This window comes from Ranitomeya variabilis, chromosome 5 (genome assembly GCF_051348905.1).
Source record: "Ranitomeya variabilis isolate aRanVar5 chromosome 5, aRanVar5.hap1, whole genome shotgun sequence".
NCBI lineage: Eukaryota > Metazoa > Chordata > Amphibia > Anura > Dendrobatidae > Ranitomeya > Ranitomeya variabilis.
The window spans coordinates 72,642,263-72,659,213 of NC_135236.1; the positions used below are offsets into that span (position 1 = coordinate 72,642,263).

A 16,951-nucleotide genomic window follows, 5' to 3' on the forward strand; every position below is an offset into this window, starting at 1 on the left:
ACAAGATTCATAGGTGACCTTTGTTGCATATAAGACACCGATCAGTAGAGATCTGAACAGCCACAGTGGGATTATCAAGTAGGCAATAAAAGGTCTAAGAGCAGAGTACACGCTTTTCCTATAATGGCTGTGTGACAGCACATCGTTTTATCTTAATTAGCCAGGCGTCTATTTTCAGTTAGCCAGGAGGAATAGACTGTTGTTATCTATTGTAAGATGGCCATCGGACAGGCCCTTGAGGGGAGATATGTATCATCGAGGATGGTAGCTTCAGTGCTGTAAGCCCAGGAAAGCAAACTCCAGCACTTATAGTGCTGAGAGAGTTAATATTGCGTATCCGGGCTGGGTTTTATGAGCAGTCAAAAGGGATGGGTGGGAATGACTGCTCACATATCTCTACCCCGGGGGCATGGTTTGGCAGATAAAATGGAGACAAAGTGTCTCATTCAGTGTCTGTGACTGAAGGTGTGGAGGCCTCCAGTGTGTTTGCTGAAGGAGCGGATGAACCCGCACTACTAAATGGACTGCTTATTTTCTGTTTTTTCCCTTTGTGCCAGAAAATGCTGTCTTTTGTTTGTTTATGCTGGGCGGTTTATGCAGTTCTAATAAACCTGCCTGGACATTTTAATGACACTGCTTCCTGTGCCTACCTCAACCACTGCTGAGTGAGTGCAATACCCTACACTATATGTTGACTTTTGGATTTATGTGTTTCTTTCTTCGGTTGGTCAAGAGTCTGGAATGTTGACACTCCTTGTAGATTAAATTGTTATGTGTAAATTGATGAATGGTTGTTATTTACCTCATATATCAGCTCCTACAGTTTATTGTACTGTTACCTTTGCAAAACAGGGATGCAGTGTCACTGAACAATGATATTTGCTGATATGTTGATTACACATTATACCAGGCCATGCCGTTTGTTAACTTGCAAACATTGAAGAATAAACTAAATAATCAAACAATGCGAGTTAATCCCATCACCCCTTCCCATTGACCTGTGAATAATGGCTTGAAGAACAGCTGTAAACTATAAAAAGGATATGCCTCTGTAACAATATACACCCATACATCCAAACATCCAGAGATCCAAAGAACCAGAGACTCTTTGACAAGACAGCAGCCAAGACATCATGGCTCCATCATGAGGGACACAAATTTGCATTATACAGGATGTCAGCATAGGGAACCACAGCCCTGGCTGAAAGAATACAGATCTGCTCCATTGACCATCACTGAACCTATGGATACATTTGAAGTAGTCAGGATTTGGACCCACCGGTCACCTGAACCCTATGGATATGTTTGGGAAAGCCAAGATTGGGATGCACCGGTCACCTGACTCCATGGAGATGTTCGGAGAAGCCAGGTTGCGACCCTCCGGTCACCTGTCCTTGTTACTCAATGGACTGTCAGCTCCTACACTTGTTGTCATCTCCTCTCTGTGCGTACCACAGGTTGGGGTAGTCGGACCTGGAAGCTCTAAAGTAACAGGTGCTCTTATCCCAGCTAGTCAGTGGAAGGGTGAGACTCTGTAATTTTTCAACATCTTGGGTATTTTCCTGGGAATGTTCTATATGTTATTTGCCCATTTTGTGGTTCAATAAAGTATTGCCACACTGTTTTACCCTCACACTGTGTTGTCTGAGTAGTATGTTGCCCACGGTAAAAGGAGAGCAGGAGTTCGGTGGGATGAGCCACAGTCCATGTGGTTTCGGCTAGCGAACAAGAGTGCCCACTGACCCCCTTGTCTCCACAGGGTGACGAGGGAAAGGGGCTCTAACTCTAGAGAAGAGTGAGGGGCAGTATATTCTGAAGCACAAGAGTAAGTGTTTAAGCTAGGGGTTTCAGAGGCAGACTGGCCACTGTGCATCAGTGTTCAATCTGGAAAGTATTCCTGAAAAATCACATCAGATCTTAGGGGCTTGAAGGGGAGTATATATTGGTACATACAGTTGTGCTCAAAAGGTTACATACCCCGGCAGAATTTTTGCTTTCATGGCCTTTTTTCAGAGAATATGAATGATAACACCAAAACTTTTTCTCCACTCATGGTTAGTGGTTGGGTGAAGCCATTTATTGTCAAAACAACTGTGTTTTCTTTTTTTAAATCATGACGACAACCCAAAATATTCAAATAACCCTGATTAAAAGTTTACATACCCTGGTGATTTTGGCCTGATAACATGCACAAAAGTTGACACAAATGGGTTTGAATGGCTACTAAAGGCAACATCCTCACCTGTGACCTGTTTGCTTGTAATAAGTGTGTGTGCATAAACGCTGAGTGAGTTTCTGGGATCCAGACAGACTCTTGCATCTTTCATCCAGCCACTGACATTTCTGGACTGTGAATCATGGGGAAAGCAAAAGAATTGTCAGCGGATCTACTGTAAAAAGGTAGTTGAACTGTATAAAACAGGAAAGGGATACAAAAATATATCCAAAGAATTGATAATGCCAGTCAGCAGCGTTCAAACTGTAATTAACAAATGGAAAATCAGGGGCTCTGTGAAAACAAAACCATGGTCAGGTAGACCAACAAAAATGTCATCCACAACTGCCAGGAAAATTGTTTGGGATGCAAAGAAAAACCCACAAATAACATAAGCTGAAATACTGGACTCTCTGAAAACTAGCGGTGTGGCTGTTTCAAGATGCACAATAAGGAGGCACTTGAAGAAAAACTGGCTGCATGGTCAAGTCGCCTGAAGAAAGCCATTACTGCGCAAATGCCACAAAGTATCTCGCCTACAGTACCAAAAACAGCACAGAGACAAGCCTCAAAACTTCTGAAACAAGGTAATTTGGAGTGATGAGACCAAAATTGAACTTTTTGGCCACAGCCATAAATGTTACATTTCGAGAGAGGTCAACAAGGCCTATGATGAAAGGAACACCATTCCTACTGTAAATTTTAGTAATGAATCACTCATTACAACATCATATGGCAGAGAGTTCCAAAGTCTCACTGCTCCTACAGTAAAGAATCTGCGTCTGTTATTATGCTTAAACCTTCTTTCCTCCAGATGTAGAGGATGCCCCCTTGTCTATGTCTCAGGTCTATGATTAAAAAGATCACCAGCAAATACTGGAAGCAAATTTGCACTTATCAGCCTGGAAGCTGTGCATGGGACGTACTTGGATGTTTCAACACGACAATAATTCAAAACACAAGGCCAAGTCAATCCTGTCATTTGCTACAGCAGAACAAAGTGAAGGTTCTGGAGTGGCCATCTCAGTCTCCTGACCTCAATATAATTGAGCCACTCTGGGGAGATCTCAAGCGCGCAGTTCATGCTAGACAGTCCCAGAATTTACAGGAACTGGAGGCTTTTTGCCAAGAAGAGTGGGAAGCTTTACCATCTGAGAAAATAAAGAACCTCATCCACAACTACCACAAAAGACTTCAAGCTGTCATTGATGTAAGAGCGGGCAATACACGGTATTAAGAAAAGGGGTGTGTAAACTTTTGATTAGGGACATTTAGATGTTTTGGGTTGTCATTATGATTTAAAAAGAACAAACACAGTAGTTTGACAATAAATGGCTTCACCCAACCACTAACCATGAGTGGGGAAAAAGTTTTGGTGTTATCATTCATATTCTCTGACAAAAGGCCAAGAAAGCAAAAATTCTGCCGGGGTATGAAAACTTTTGGGCACAACTGTATTCATGGAAAGGGAACACTAATACCATACATGTAGGACGCAGGTGAGATACAGACCAACCTCCAAATTGTGAAACAGGTTGAGGGGAATTATTTTGTCTTCTGGAAAATTATTCCAGATAGCAGGAAAGGGTGTTGGATATATAAAATTAAATATTTGCCAAATTTTGTGTTCATCATCAAGGAAAAATATATCTTTATACCGTGTTGGCCAGTAGATAGGGAAATATTAACATTTGAGAGTCATCAGTGGCTGATACCATCTTTTCAGATAGGCATTATAAGCCTAACAAATAGCAAGCTTTAGGGTTCCTTCACTAAACCTGATGAAGAGACCTGAGTAGTTTCGAAAGCAGATTGGCAGCTTTCTGTGTACGCTGTGCATGGGCAGAAAGCTGCAATCAGGGGTGTGGGTTACGTTATACGGAGCTCAGCATTCAGAGAACTGATAGATCTGCAGCTGGTAAAACTGTGACTTTTATCAAAATGACAGAAAGCATCCCAGTAAGTAATACATCGCTGGAACCGGGGTCCATGCCCCTATATTATCCTCTCAGACTGGGTCATAAAACCTGGTGACACAGTTTCTTCAAGGTTTAAAGGGGGTTTCCACTACAATTATATTGATGCCCTATCCTAAGGTGGGGGTCCAACACAAACCACCCTCCTCGATCAGCTGTTATTATCTTCAATGGCGCCAATACCGAAGCTAATAGCAGCTGATCCATGGAGGGTGCAAAGTGTTGGACCCCCACCAGTCGTATGACAAGACAACCCATTAAATTTATGAAAATTAGGAAATCTCCAGATGTTCAGATACATGGAGCAACTGGATTGGAATGTGTATTCTTGGGACAAGAGGTTTGTAGGACACCAAACACATATATTATCTATCTATTTTTCTACCGAGGAGGGTTGGGGGTGTTGCTGGTGTATAATGGGTATATTTCTTTTATTTATTTTACAAATTTATTGTGAAATATATATAATGAATGGATGAAGAATGGAGTGAAAAAAAACATTATTACCATTATATAAGCTTTGATCTACCAGATTTTGCTTTGTAGGGGCTTCGGAGTGACAGACCGGCTGCTGAACTCTTTTGCACATCTGCGCACATGACAGACGTCCCGATTTGCTGCCCACAGAACTCTCCGATGTCCAATATCCAGTGGACGCTTCAGTCTCTGAATGATACTCCGGCTCCTCTTTCACGCTGACGGGCTGCACATCTGCAAAAGCAAAACAAGGTTCATACACGACCTTAGTTTTTTTGTAGGCTGAAATCCAGCCAATCATGGTGGGATCTTCATGTAGGCAAAGAAGGTCTACAAGCCAAGTGCAATTTGTCTAGCATTTGTGATGAGGGAACGGGCCCAAAGCAAGTAGCACAGGGTTAAATGTTAATTGTAAGAGGTGAGCAGGTGAGACCATGTAGGACCTAATGGGCAGAGCGGCCATGAAGTTAGGCTCTACCTGCAATTCTGTATATTTTAAATAAAAGTTGACACAAGCCATGAAATGTTTGCCATGAGGACTCCGTACAATCTCTAAGGCCAAACCCAAACAAGGTGGAGATTTTCCCCAAATCCGCAAGTGTTAAATGCAGAGCTTGTCAAAGTTTCACCATAGCTCTGACCCTGATAAAGAGGTTTTAATAAAGTTAATATGAACCTTATCTTGGACTCAAAAACAAACATGTAAAAAAGAAAAATATGAACCGAAGGTGGACGACACCACTGGTGGTACCCAGAGAATGTGATGACATTTCTAGGTTTAACCCAACCTTATGTCAAAGGAGAAACTGCATGTACTAAAACGACACAGGACAGACATGGCTCAATCAAGAACTGTCTCAGTTACCAAACCCCTGCATGAGAGCGTGGCTGCATGTGACTGGTGGTAACTTCATTAAGGTTACCGCCGGTCACACGCAGCCACATTCTCACGCTAAGGTCAGTGTGACCCGATTGCTGGGCTGAGCGCTAACATGATGCCACCACTCAGTAATACAACGAGATGTAGCAGAGTTTGGGTTCGTCGTGGCACACATCATCTCACACATCACAACATTATGGATTAATGGCAGACAGGTGAGGATTCCCGTAATTAATTTTTTTATTTTTATGTTAATAAATGGGAAAAATAAAGTAATTGTCACGGAGTGTTTTGTTCAATTAAAGGACTTTTTTTTCTGTGTATGCCTTTATTACTTTTTATTACTGGGTTAGTAATGAGGGTGTCTGATGGACACCTCTCCATTACTAACCCCTGGGCTTGATGTCAGCTGACATCAGAAAGCGGACATCAACCCCAAAATATTACCCTGCTTGCCAACGCACCAGGGAAAATGGATATACCTTTTATGGGGAGGCTGCAGGCTGCTATTTTTAGGCTGGAAAGGGCCAAATATCCATGGACATTCGCAGCCTGAGAATATCAGCCCCCAGCTGTCTGCTTTAGCTTGGCTGGTTATCAAAAATGAAGGGACCCACACTGTTTTTTTTTTTTACATTATTTATTTATAGAATTTTAAAAACCGTGTGGGGGCCTTTCTATTATTCATAACCAGCCAAGATAAAGCTGACAGCTGAGGGCTGCAGCCCACAGCTTTCGTCTTTACCAGCGCTTGTTATCAAAAATAGAGGAGTCCCCATGTCTTTTTTTTATATATTTTTTTTATTACACAGTTTGTTGGCCAATCACAACCATGTCAATACTTGACATGGCTGTGATGGGGCCAGAAGTGTCCACACAGGAAAAGCTTGTTGATTGGCTGTGCTGCAGCCCTTTAACAAACTTTATTCAGGTTACCGAACCCGAACAGTAACACGGACTTCTCTTGGGAGAAGTCCGTGTTTGGGGTCTGTGCACGGATACTAGGTGTCCAGTACGGACCCCGAACTTTACCTTTTGGGTTCACCCATCATTTATCACTACTATATTGAGACTATTTGCAAATTGCAAACACAAGAATCTGTGTTAAGGGGCTGAAAAAATTATGGAGAACAAGGTACAAAGACACTAAACCTGTGAAGTTCAGGAATATACAAGATTCGAATGCCAGATTTCCTTTCTCATCTACTCTCACCTGCTGTATGGTAATGGTCTTGAAATTCTTCAATTATCGAGATGATTTCAGGTTTTTCAAAGACAAATCCTGTGGAAGCGAATGGGACATAATCTTATGCCGAAAGTTACAGATGAGTTTATCGAGAAATTCAGAGGATTCAGTGACTTAACCTCGAATAGTGTATCCTGTGGCTATGCTGGGCTTTGGGAAAGTTTGGTCTCAGACTTAAAGGGAACCTGTCACCCCCAAAATCGAAAGTGAGCTAAGCCCACCGGCATCAGGGGCTTATCTACAGCATTCTGGAATGCTGTAGATAAGCCCACGATTTAACCTGAAAGATGACAAAAAGAGGTTAGATTATACTCACCCAGGGGCGGTCCCGCTGCGGTCCGGTCCGATGGGTGTCTCAGGTCCGGTCCGGGGCCTCCCATCTTCTTACGATGACGTCCTCTTCTTGTCTTCATGCTGTGGCTTCGGCACCGGCGTACATCGTCTGCCCTGTTGAGGGCAGAGCAAAGTACTGAAGTGCGCAGGCGCCGGAAAGGTCAGAGGCCCAGCGCCTGCGCACTGCAGTACTTTGCTCGGCCCTCAACAGGACAGACAAAGTACGCCGGTGCCGAAGCCACAGCATGAATACAAGAAGAGGACGTCATCCTATGAAGACGGGAGGCCCCACACTGAGACGCCCATCGGATCGGACCCGGACCGCCCCTAGGTGAGTATAATCTAATGTCTTTTTCTCATCTTTTAGGATACATTGGGGGCTTATCTACAGCATTACAGAATGCTGTAGATAAGCCCCTGATGCCGGTGGGCTTAGCTCACCTTCGATTTTGGGGGTGACAGGTTCCCTTTAAAACGAGTCCTAGATCGTGACTCTAGCCGCGATCCAGACTAAACCAGGACAAATTTTAAAACAAGTTGGAAGTTTTTAATTTTATTTATTTCTCATCTCCATTGCAGAGACATAAGCTTGTAAAATTTAATGATAATTTCTGCTCTAACCAACGAGGTGGTTAGAAGAGATTCATCTTTGGGGGAAGTTACTTTTTTATCTGTATGATGTAGTTCAAAGATAAGCAGGAGGCATAATGAGGAAGAAAAAAAAGAACAAAGCAAACGCTCCCAGAAAAGTTTACACCAGGCTTTCTCTGTGTGATCTGCAGAGACTCATGTGTGTAAGTAGTAAACATATTACAAAATACTGACTGTCATTTCCAAACAGAAAACTGGTGTGTACAGTTGTGAACTAAGAGACCATTGTCCATGACGAATGTGCTAAGACTCCTCAAGAACGCAGCCAGAAGCTGGTGTTTAGCTACACATCACATTGGCAGCAGGTCATAACAGCCAAGAGGGCTCTACTAAGTACTAAAGACGATTGTCATGAAGGAGCAAATAATTCTGAGACTGCAGTAGGGGTAGAAGTAGAAGGCGAGGTATAATTTAGGGTCTTCAGGGATGAACCTCACGTTTCTCCTTGTATAAAGTTTTAGCTACTACCTCCATATCTCCAGTTATCAGATCAGTATCACCCGTCACAAACAGATCTCAGACTGACGACAAGGCTTGATATGTGTAAAGGGGAAAGCGGAGGGTTGTGCCCATAGCAGCCATAAAAGTTCTCCTTTTGACCAATAGTGTCTTACCAAGAGAAAAAAGGGTGTAGTAATTCTCCAGCATGACATCCATGTACATCAGCTTATCCACCATTCCCAAGCTCTCCCACTCCTCTGCCGAGAAGTACACCGCCACATCATCAAACCTGACCGGAACCTAAGATATAAAGATAAAAACAAGGAGGACTACAACCTTTACTAAGTTTGGCGTGCCGGCCATGGGCAGCATATGTCATCTCTGCCATGCACCGCTAATGACGGGCATGTCGACATCAGATCCAGCCTCTGATTGGTCAGCGGCGTTTACTGCACTGCAGAGAGCTGGAGGGTCTCCGCCCCGCAATACCCTTCAGCTGAAATAGGTGCTGGCATGGGCGGGCCCCACACCCGCACGGCCCTTGTCCCGTCTACATTCTTTGCGACCGATATGCCCTTTCATAGTAGATCTCTTAGACCTCATGAGGATGGTGCGTCTACTTTGAAAATCAATATTAGAAAGGCTGTATAATGTACATTGAAAGGTAAAACTAAATTTCTGCCCCCCCCCCCAGCCTGATTGGCAGTTTCTTAGTGTCCCTCCTCTCTGCTGCTGAGATCTCAGGCTGCTCTGTACAAGCTGCAGCTGTCAGTTAAGCTGGAGGGTGGAGTTTGAGTAGCTGTCAGTCAGGCACAGTGGGCGGAGACTGAATACACCTGGACTCATTCTGACACCGACCTTATTAGGAATAGGAGATCTATTTAATAATGAATGTGGTGAAATCTGTAGATAGATTTTCCTTAAAGATCCACTGTTGTGAACTCTATTTTTGGGCTCCCTCTAGTGGTCACAAGCGGTACTGTGTAGTGTTGTCTTTCTGCAGGTTGGCAGCATCAGCTGGTTCGTTATCCTTGGTTGGTTTCCTATTTAGCTCACCTGGATACTCAGTTCCTTGCCGGCTAGCAATGTATTCAGTGCTCTTCAGATTCCTTGTGACTACCTTGCTCCCAGTCTCTCCAAGACAAGCTAAGTTTTTGTTTGTTTATTTTTTGATCATCAGCATTTATCATGTTTCTTGTCCAGCTTGCTAAAATGTGATTTCCTCGCTTGCTGGTTGCTCTAGGGGACTGAGTTTCTCCCCCCGCACCGTTAGTTGGTGCGGGGGTTCTTGAAATCTCAGTGTGGATATTTTGTAAGGGTTTTTTACTGACCGCACAGACCCCTTTACTATTTTCTGCTATCTAGTATTAGTGGGCCTCATTTGCTGAATCTGCTTTCACCCCTGTGTATGTGCCTTCCTCTTACCTCACCGTTATTATTTGTTGGGGGCTTCTATATCTTTGGGGATTATTTCTCTGGACGCAAGAGAGGTCTTTCTTTCTCTCTAGGGGTAGTTAGTTCCTCAGGCTGGCTCGAGATGTCTAGGATTTTTAGGCACGTTCACCGGCTACTTCTAGTGTGTTTGGATAGGTTCAGATTTGCGGTCAGTCCAGTTTTCCACCTCCCTAGAGCTTGTCCTATGTTTGTTACTTAGCTGGAGTAATTTGTGATCCTCAACCACTAAGGATCATAACAATCCACAGTCCCGATGGAAATTACTCTAATATTAATGGATATGGTAATTTCTAGAAAAGGCTTTCAGGAAGTCATCTATTAACTTCATATGCCTTGACACAACATATGGTGCTGCCCCTTATTATTATTTAAAGGGGACAGACTTATTTTTTGCCCTGATGATGTCTCTAGAGTACGACGACTGTAGTATTGCATCCTAATAAATTAAATCGGTTACTATGAAGAACATCTGGTTTAGGATGGTCACCTGTGTGGGCAGAGGCAGCAGTCGGCACAGCATCTTACCTCTCGGAGCATAGAATCCATATGTAGCTTCAGCTTAGACATCAGTCCCATAGATAATGCAGCCGCGGCATCTGGAAAAAGCCATAATAGCATCAAAGGCCAGAAGCATTGAAAAAGCTAATGCTATTCAGCTGACTATAAAGGTAACAGCTCATTTACATATTAAGAAAGACATGGATTTCTCTGGAATAAAACATCAGATTGCAGATACCAGTCTATTCAGCTTCCTGTGACCTGCATGCCCATATAGACTGTCAAGGAGGGTTGATCCTACTGAGAGATTACCTTTAAAGTGAAGGTGTCAGAAAAAAAATAAACATTTTTCAACAATTGAAAAAATGTAAAGTATTAATGTTTTAATTTTTTTTTCAAATATTGTAATTTCTTTTTAATTAAATTAAATATGAAAAATAACTTTAAAAGGTTTGGTATTTCCACTTTTAAACACTAGGGGGAAAAGTTGCTGAAATTTTTCATGAAAACCTAGTGCACAACCAGCTCACATTACGAGTGCTGTAAATGTGGGCGGGTCTTGTCACGTGTGTGATGTCACTGTTGTCCTCCCTGATGACGTTTAGGATCACAGTCAGGAGCCATTTTGTTGGTGACTGCAAAGTGATACTGACAAGTAGACAGTTTCCCCGAGGTGTGAAAATGACCTCTGCAAAGTATATAGAGTTTCTGACTGACAACTTTCTTCCATGGTATAAAAAGCAGAAACGTGCCTTCAGGAGCAAAATCATCTTCATGCTGACAATGTATCATCTCATGCTGCAAAGAATACCTCCGAGTCATTGGCTGCTATGGGCATAAAAGGAGATAAACTCATGGTGTGGCCCCCATCTTCCCCTGACCTCAACCCTATAGAGAACCTTTGGAGTATCATCAAGCAAAGGATCTATGAGGGTGGGAGGCCGATCACATCAAAACAGCTGCTCTGGGAGGCGATTCTGACTTTATGCCAAGAAATACAAGCAGAAACTCTCCAAAAACTCACAAGTTCAATGGATGCAAGAATTGTGAAGGTGACATCAAAGAAGGGTTCCTATGTTAACATGTAACTTGGCCTGTTAGGATGTTTTGGCGTTACATAGCTTTTTTGTTCAGTGAATGTGACCTCCTAATGCTGCAAATTCCACAAATGAGCATTTTCAGTTCTTTAAAACAGATCAAATGTTTAGAAATTCTACTGTGCCTAATAATTTGGAACAGTGCATTTTGAGTTTTTATTCATTTTGGAGATTATACTGTTATCATTGGGAGGTTTCTTCAATAAAATTCGATGTATAATCTAACGGGTGATGACTTTTATTAGACTGACTGTCATTTGCACCGACCATTTAGGAAAATCCAAGAAAAATATCATTTGCATCATAATTTGGAACATGGTGTAGAGGTCTAAGGGGAGTGCATTATACTATATAGAGGCTATTTAGTGTGGCAGCTAATGTGGGGCCATTATACAGCGTTGGGGCCATCAAATGGTTTGGTTCAGTGAACGCAAAAGTGAACGGTTCCATCAGAAAGAATGTCAGCTGTAAGTCCCTACCCATACCTGTGCTGTAATCTCTTATATGTTCTGCAGCACTGGTATCTACCACTATATGGTGGTAATATCAGTGCTGGTCTTGGTATCGAGATTTTTTTTTAAGCAACAGCTGAGGTTCTCGAGACTACATCTACTATTAGGGCACACCACCATACTTGTAATCAGGTTTACCTGGTTAGGGGCCCACTCAGAAGTTTTGCGCCCCCACACCCCGAACCAAAACCCTAGCTACGCTTCTGGTGACATCACTCTGCCCACTTCTATGGTATTACTACTCCCATAGAAGTAGATAGAGCAGGGCAACACATTACATCACTGCTCCCATAGAAGAGGACGGAGCGGGGTCACGCATTACACCACTGCTTCCATAGAAGTGGATGGAGCAGGGTCACACATTACACCACTGCTCCCTTAGAAATGTGTAACCTTGCTCTGTCCACTTCTATAGGAGCTTTGGTGTAATAAGATAGATAGAATACATAGATGTCCTATAGATATATGTCACAAGCCCCCTACATATAATAAACTTGCACCTTTTAGTGCATTTGATGTGGTATTAAATGGTGTTTAGCCTAATAAATGAAACAAAGTGGGATCCCCCTATTATTGGTAACCAGCCAAGGTAAAGCAGACAGCGGTGGACTTAAATTATCAGGCTGGGAAAGTCCCTGGTTATTGGGTCAATCCCAGCCTAAAAATAGCAGCCCACAGTCGCCCAAGAATTGGCAAATCTCATTAGTTGCACCAATTCTGCCACTTGGCCTTCGTTCTTCCCAATTGCTCTGGTGCAGTAGCAATCGGGGTAATGGTAATTGCGGTTGATGACAGATGTGATTTGTCAAAAATCACAGCTGACATCCAGCCCTGGGGTTAGTAATGGAGAGATGTCTATCAGATAGCTAATTTATTAAAGCAAAACTGAAATATCACAAAAGTGCACGTTTGGTATCAGAACGACCCACCTATAAAACTGCCACACTAGTTGACCACATTGCAAAAAAAAAAAGAGAAAAAACCTTTGCTTTCTTTTATCATGCAGCCAAACGAAAAAGGAGAATAAAACGCGATCAAAAAGTCAAATCTAAATAAAAATGATAGCAATCAAAAGGTCATCTTGTCCCGCAAAAAAACAAGCCACCACACAGCTCAAATGGAGTAGTAACAAATAACCATTCGGTAAGAGATCTTGCCTGCCATAATCTATGCAGAGCATTTTTTCTACTGCATAGACTGTGCACGTTATTATATTTTCTTGCTGCTATATTGACCAGTACTTATTAGCATTTTTTGCACATTATAGATTTATTTATTACTACTCACATTTGCATTTTGGGTAAGGCATTTTGCCTACTATAATTTATGCTAAGTATTTTCACACCTTTCCAATGTGATTCATTTGGTCAAATATTCAGATTGAATGTAATAACACAAGCTCAAGCTATCATTTATTGAGCATTAACTTACAAGCTTTTTTTTTTGCAACTATGTCCCTACTTATTTTAATGTATTTTTGTAATTTAATTCAATAAAATATTTTCTTATTTTATGGTATATGCTTCCTCGTCCTTTTGATTGGTTATATACATTTATGGAAGCGCCATTTCTCTAGGCCATTTTTCTTGGTTTACTTCCACATTATACATAGTAGTACAAAGGCTCTGTAAAAGCGCTATGGTTCCTGGCCCCCCAAAAAAATCCTAACAAATTGTGCACTTCCAAATCGAAATGCCCCCCTCGTTCCTGAGCCCCACAGTGTGCCTAAAACACATATTTGGCATTTCTGTAGCGATGAGAGCCTGCCTAAATTAGGGGTGCATGTCTCCAGAAGCATGAGCTGCACATAACGTACTGGTCACTACAACGTACTGGTCACTACAACGTACTGGTCACTACAACGTATTCGTCACTACAACGTATTGGTCACTACAACGTATTGGTCACTACAACGTACTGGTCACTACAACGTACTGGTCTCTACAACGTACTGGTCACTACAACATATTGGTCACTACAACGTACTGGTCACTACAACGTACTGGTCACTACAATGTACTGGTCACTACAACGGCAGTTTGCAATTTTCACTCAGCAACATCCACTGCTTCTTGTTTCTGGAAAATACTTATGGAGTCAAAATCTTCACTACAACTCTACATAAATTCCCAAAGGGGTATAATTTCCAAAATGGGGTCACTTGAGGGGGGATTCTGCTCTTCTGGCATTTAGAGGCTCTGTATATGGAAATTCTCAAACTATTCTATAATAATTTGTTCTTCAAGAGTCAAATAGTGCTACACCCCTCCCGAATCCCGCTGTGTGGCTAAGCAGTACTGTACAGCCACATATGGGGTATTGCCACGTTCAGCAGAAATTGTGGGACACATTTTGGCACCATTTTAACCCATTTCCCAGTGTGAAAACGTAAAATCTGGAGCTAAAACTATTTTTTTCTGGTAAAACTTATTAATTATTTTTCTTCACTGCCCAATGGTATAAAATTCTGTGACTGTCAATATGATCACTGCACCCCTAGATGAATTCATTGAGAGGTATAGTGCAGCAAAATCTGCACTGTAATATGGCAGTCTTTCCCTTTTCAGCTTTGCACTGTGCCTCAAAGTAGTTTTCGACCACTTATGGGGTATTGATATACTCAGGAGAAATTGTATAACAAATTGTACTGGATTTCCAGTGTTTAAGCACCTCAGGGGCTCTCCAAACGAGGCATGGCTTTGGCTATTGATTCAAGCCAATTTTGCATTCCAAAAGTCAAATGGCGTTCCTTCTCTTCCGAGCCTTGCTGTGCGCCAAAACAGTAGTTTTCCTCCACGTATGTGGTATCGGCGTACTCAGGAGAAATTGCAAGAAAAGTATAGGGGTCCATTTTTTTGTTGCTACCCTTGTAAAAATAAAAAGTTTGCAGCTAAAATAACATTTTTGTGGGAAAAAATAGTTTTTTCATTTTCAAGGCTCAACGTTATAAAATTCTGTGAAGTTCCTGAGGGTTTAAGGTGCTCGGGGGGGGGGGGGGGGGGGGGTGTCCAATTTCCAAAATGGGGTCATTTGTGGGGGTTTCCACTGTTTAGGCACCCCAGGGTCTCTCCAAATGTGACATGGCGTTGGCTATTGATTCAAGGCAATTTTTTATTCCAGAAGTCAAATGGCGCTCCTTCCCTTTTGAGTCCTGCTGTGCGCCAAAACAGTAGTTTTCCACCATATATGGGGCATTGGCGTACTCATAAGAAATTGCACAACATATTTTATAGTGCATTTTCTCTGGTTACTGTTGTGAAAATGAAAAATTGGGCGCTAAAGTAACATTTTTAGGGGAAAAAGTTAAATGTTAATTTTTTTCCTTCCACATTCCATTAACGAAGTGTTAATAAACTTATTGAATGTGGTTTTGAGCATCTTGAATGGTGCAGTTTTTTGTAATGGTGTCACTTTTGGGTATTTTCTGTCATATAGGCCCCTCAAACTCACTTCAAATGTGGCTTGGATGATATACTGTCGCAATCTATCTACTTCTGATTCTCGCTGTGGGTCTTCTCCGGCTCCGAATTTCACGCCGCTACCCGCAGGACCCAATTAGGGGGTAAGACACGGGATGGGTGAAGGTAATATAAGAGGATACTGAGCGGGAGAGTAGCTCCGTGCGTCTGCTCTACATGGCCATTAGGATACGCCCCCTTTTGTACGACGTATTAAATACATTTAAGTAAGCATATTCAATACTTTTTTCATCTATCATTTCTCATTATTACACATAAATGCATTTCTGGACATATTTGGTTTGATTTCTTTACCTATGTGAATTGGATGGGTTGTTACCAACATCTGCTGATAATTTCATGTCAATAGCTCCTTTAAAAAATATATTTACTTAGAAAATTGGTGAAGCGTTCAATATTTATTTCCCACGCTATATATATGTATGTACACTGCTCAAAAAATAAAGGAAACACTAAAATTCCAGTTGCAAATATTCATTCATTACATAGTGGAATGCGTTGAGAACAATAAAACATAAAAATTATCAATGTAAATCAAAATTAACCCCTTCATGACCTTGGGATTTTCCGTTTTTCCGTGTTCGTTTTTTGCTCCCCTCCTTCCCAGAGCCATAACTTTTTTATTTTTCCGTCAATATGGCCATGTGAGGGCTTATTTTTTGCAAAACGAGTTGTATTTTTGAACGACACCATTGGTTTTAGCACGTCGTGTACTAGAAAACGGGAAAAAAATTCCAAGTATGGTGAAATTGCAAAAAAAAGTGCAGTCACACACTTGTTTTTTGCTTGGCTTTTTTGCTAGGTTCAATAAATGCTAAAAGTGAGCTGCCGTTATGATTCTCCAGGCCATTACGAGTTCATAGACACCTAACATGTTTAGGTTCTCTTTTATCTAAGTGGTGAAAAAAAATTCCAAACTTAGCTTAAAAAAAAAAAAAAATTGCGCCATGTTCCGATACCCGTAGCGTCTCCATTTTTCATGATCTGGGGTCGGTTGAAGGCTTATTTTTTGCATGCTGAGCTGGCGTTTTTAATGATACCATTTTGGTGCAGATACGTTCTTTTGATCGCCCATTATTGCATTTTAATGCAATGTCGCGGCGACCAAAAAAACGTAATTCTGGCGTTTTGAATTTTTTTCTCGCTACGCCAGTTAGCGATCAGGTTAATGCTTTTTTTTTATTGATAGATCGGGCGATTCTGAACGCGGCGATACCAAATATGTGTAGGTTTTATTTTTTTTATTGTTTTATTTTGAATGGGGCGAAAGGGGGGTGATTTAAACTTTTATATATTTTTTATTTTTTTTTACTTTTGCCATGCTTCAATAGCCGCCATCATCTTCACAAGTTCTTTTGCTTTTGTCCTTGGGTTGATATGCACGTCAGACCAATGCACGTTCATCTCTGGGACACAGAACCCCTCTCCTTCCTGAGCGGTATGATGGTCAGACATTCCCATCTTGTTTGTACTTGCCTATAATAGTTTATACAGATTAACGAGGCACCTTCAGGTATCTTGAAATTGTACCCAAGGATGAGCCAGACTTGTGCACGTCCACATTTCCCTTCCTGATATATTGGCTGATTTCTTGAAACTTTCAAATGATGCTACACAAAGAAGCAGTGTGTTTCAGGTGTGCATTAAAATACATCCATAGCCGTGTTTTTAATTAACTCACATGTTACCAA

The 16,951-nt window shown here is 41.7% G+C and overlaps 1 pseudogene across 1 annotated transcript in view; it reads right to left on the reverse strand.

Moving 5' to 3' along the window:
- The window catches only part of LOC143774541 (uncharacterized), a 50,605-nt pseudogene that overhangs the window by 24,683 nt on the left and 8,971 nt on the right, over positions 1 to 16,951 (reverse strand). Inside the window, exons 3-6 of the transcript XR_013215550.1 lie at positions 10,200 to 10,270; positions 8,393 to 8,519; positions 6,762 to 6,830; positions 4,699 to 4,902 (exon numbers count right to left, since the gene is read on the reverse strand). The product of XR_013215550.1 is annotated as an uncharacterized LOC143774541 (transcript). The remainder of the gene's footprint in view (positions 1 to 4,698; positions 4,903 to 6,761; positions 6,831 to 8,392; positions 8,520 to 10,199; positions 10,271 to 16,951) is intronic.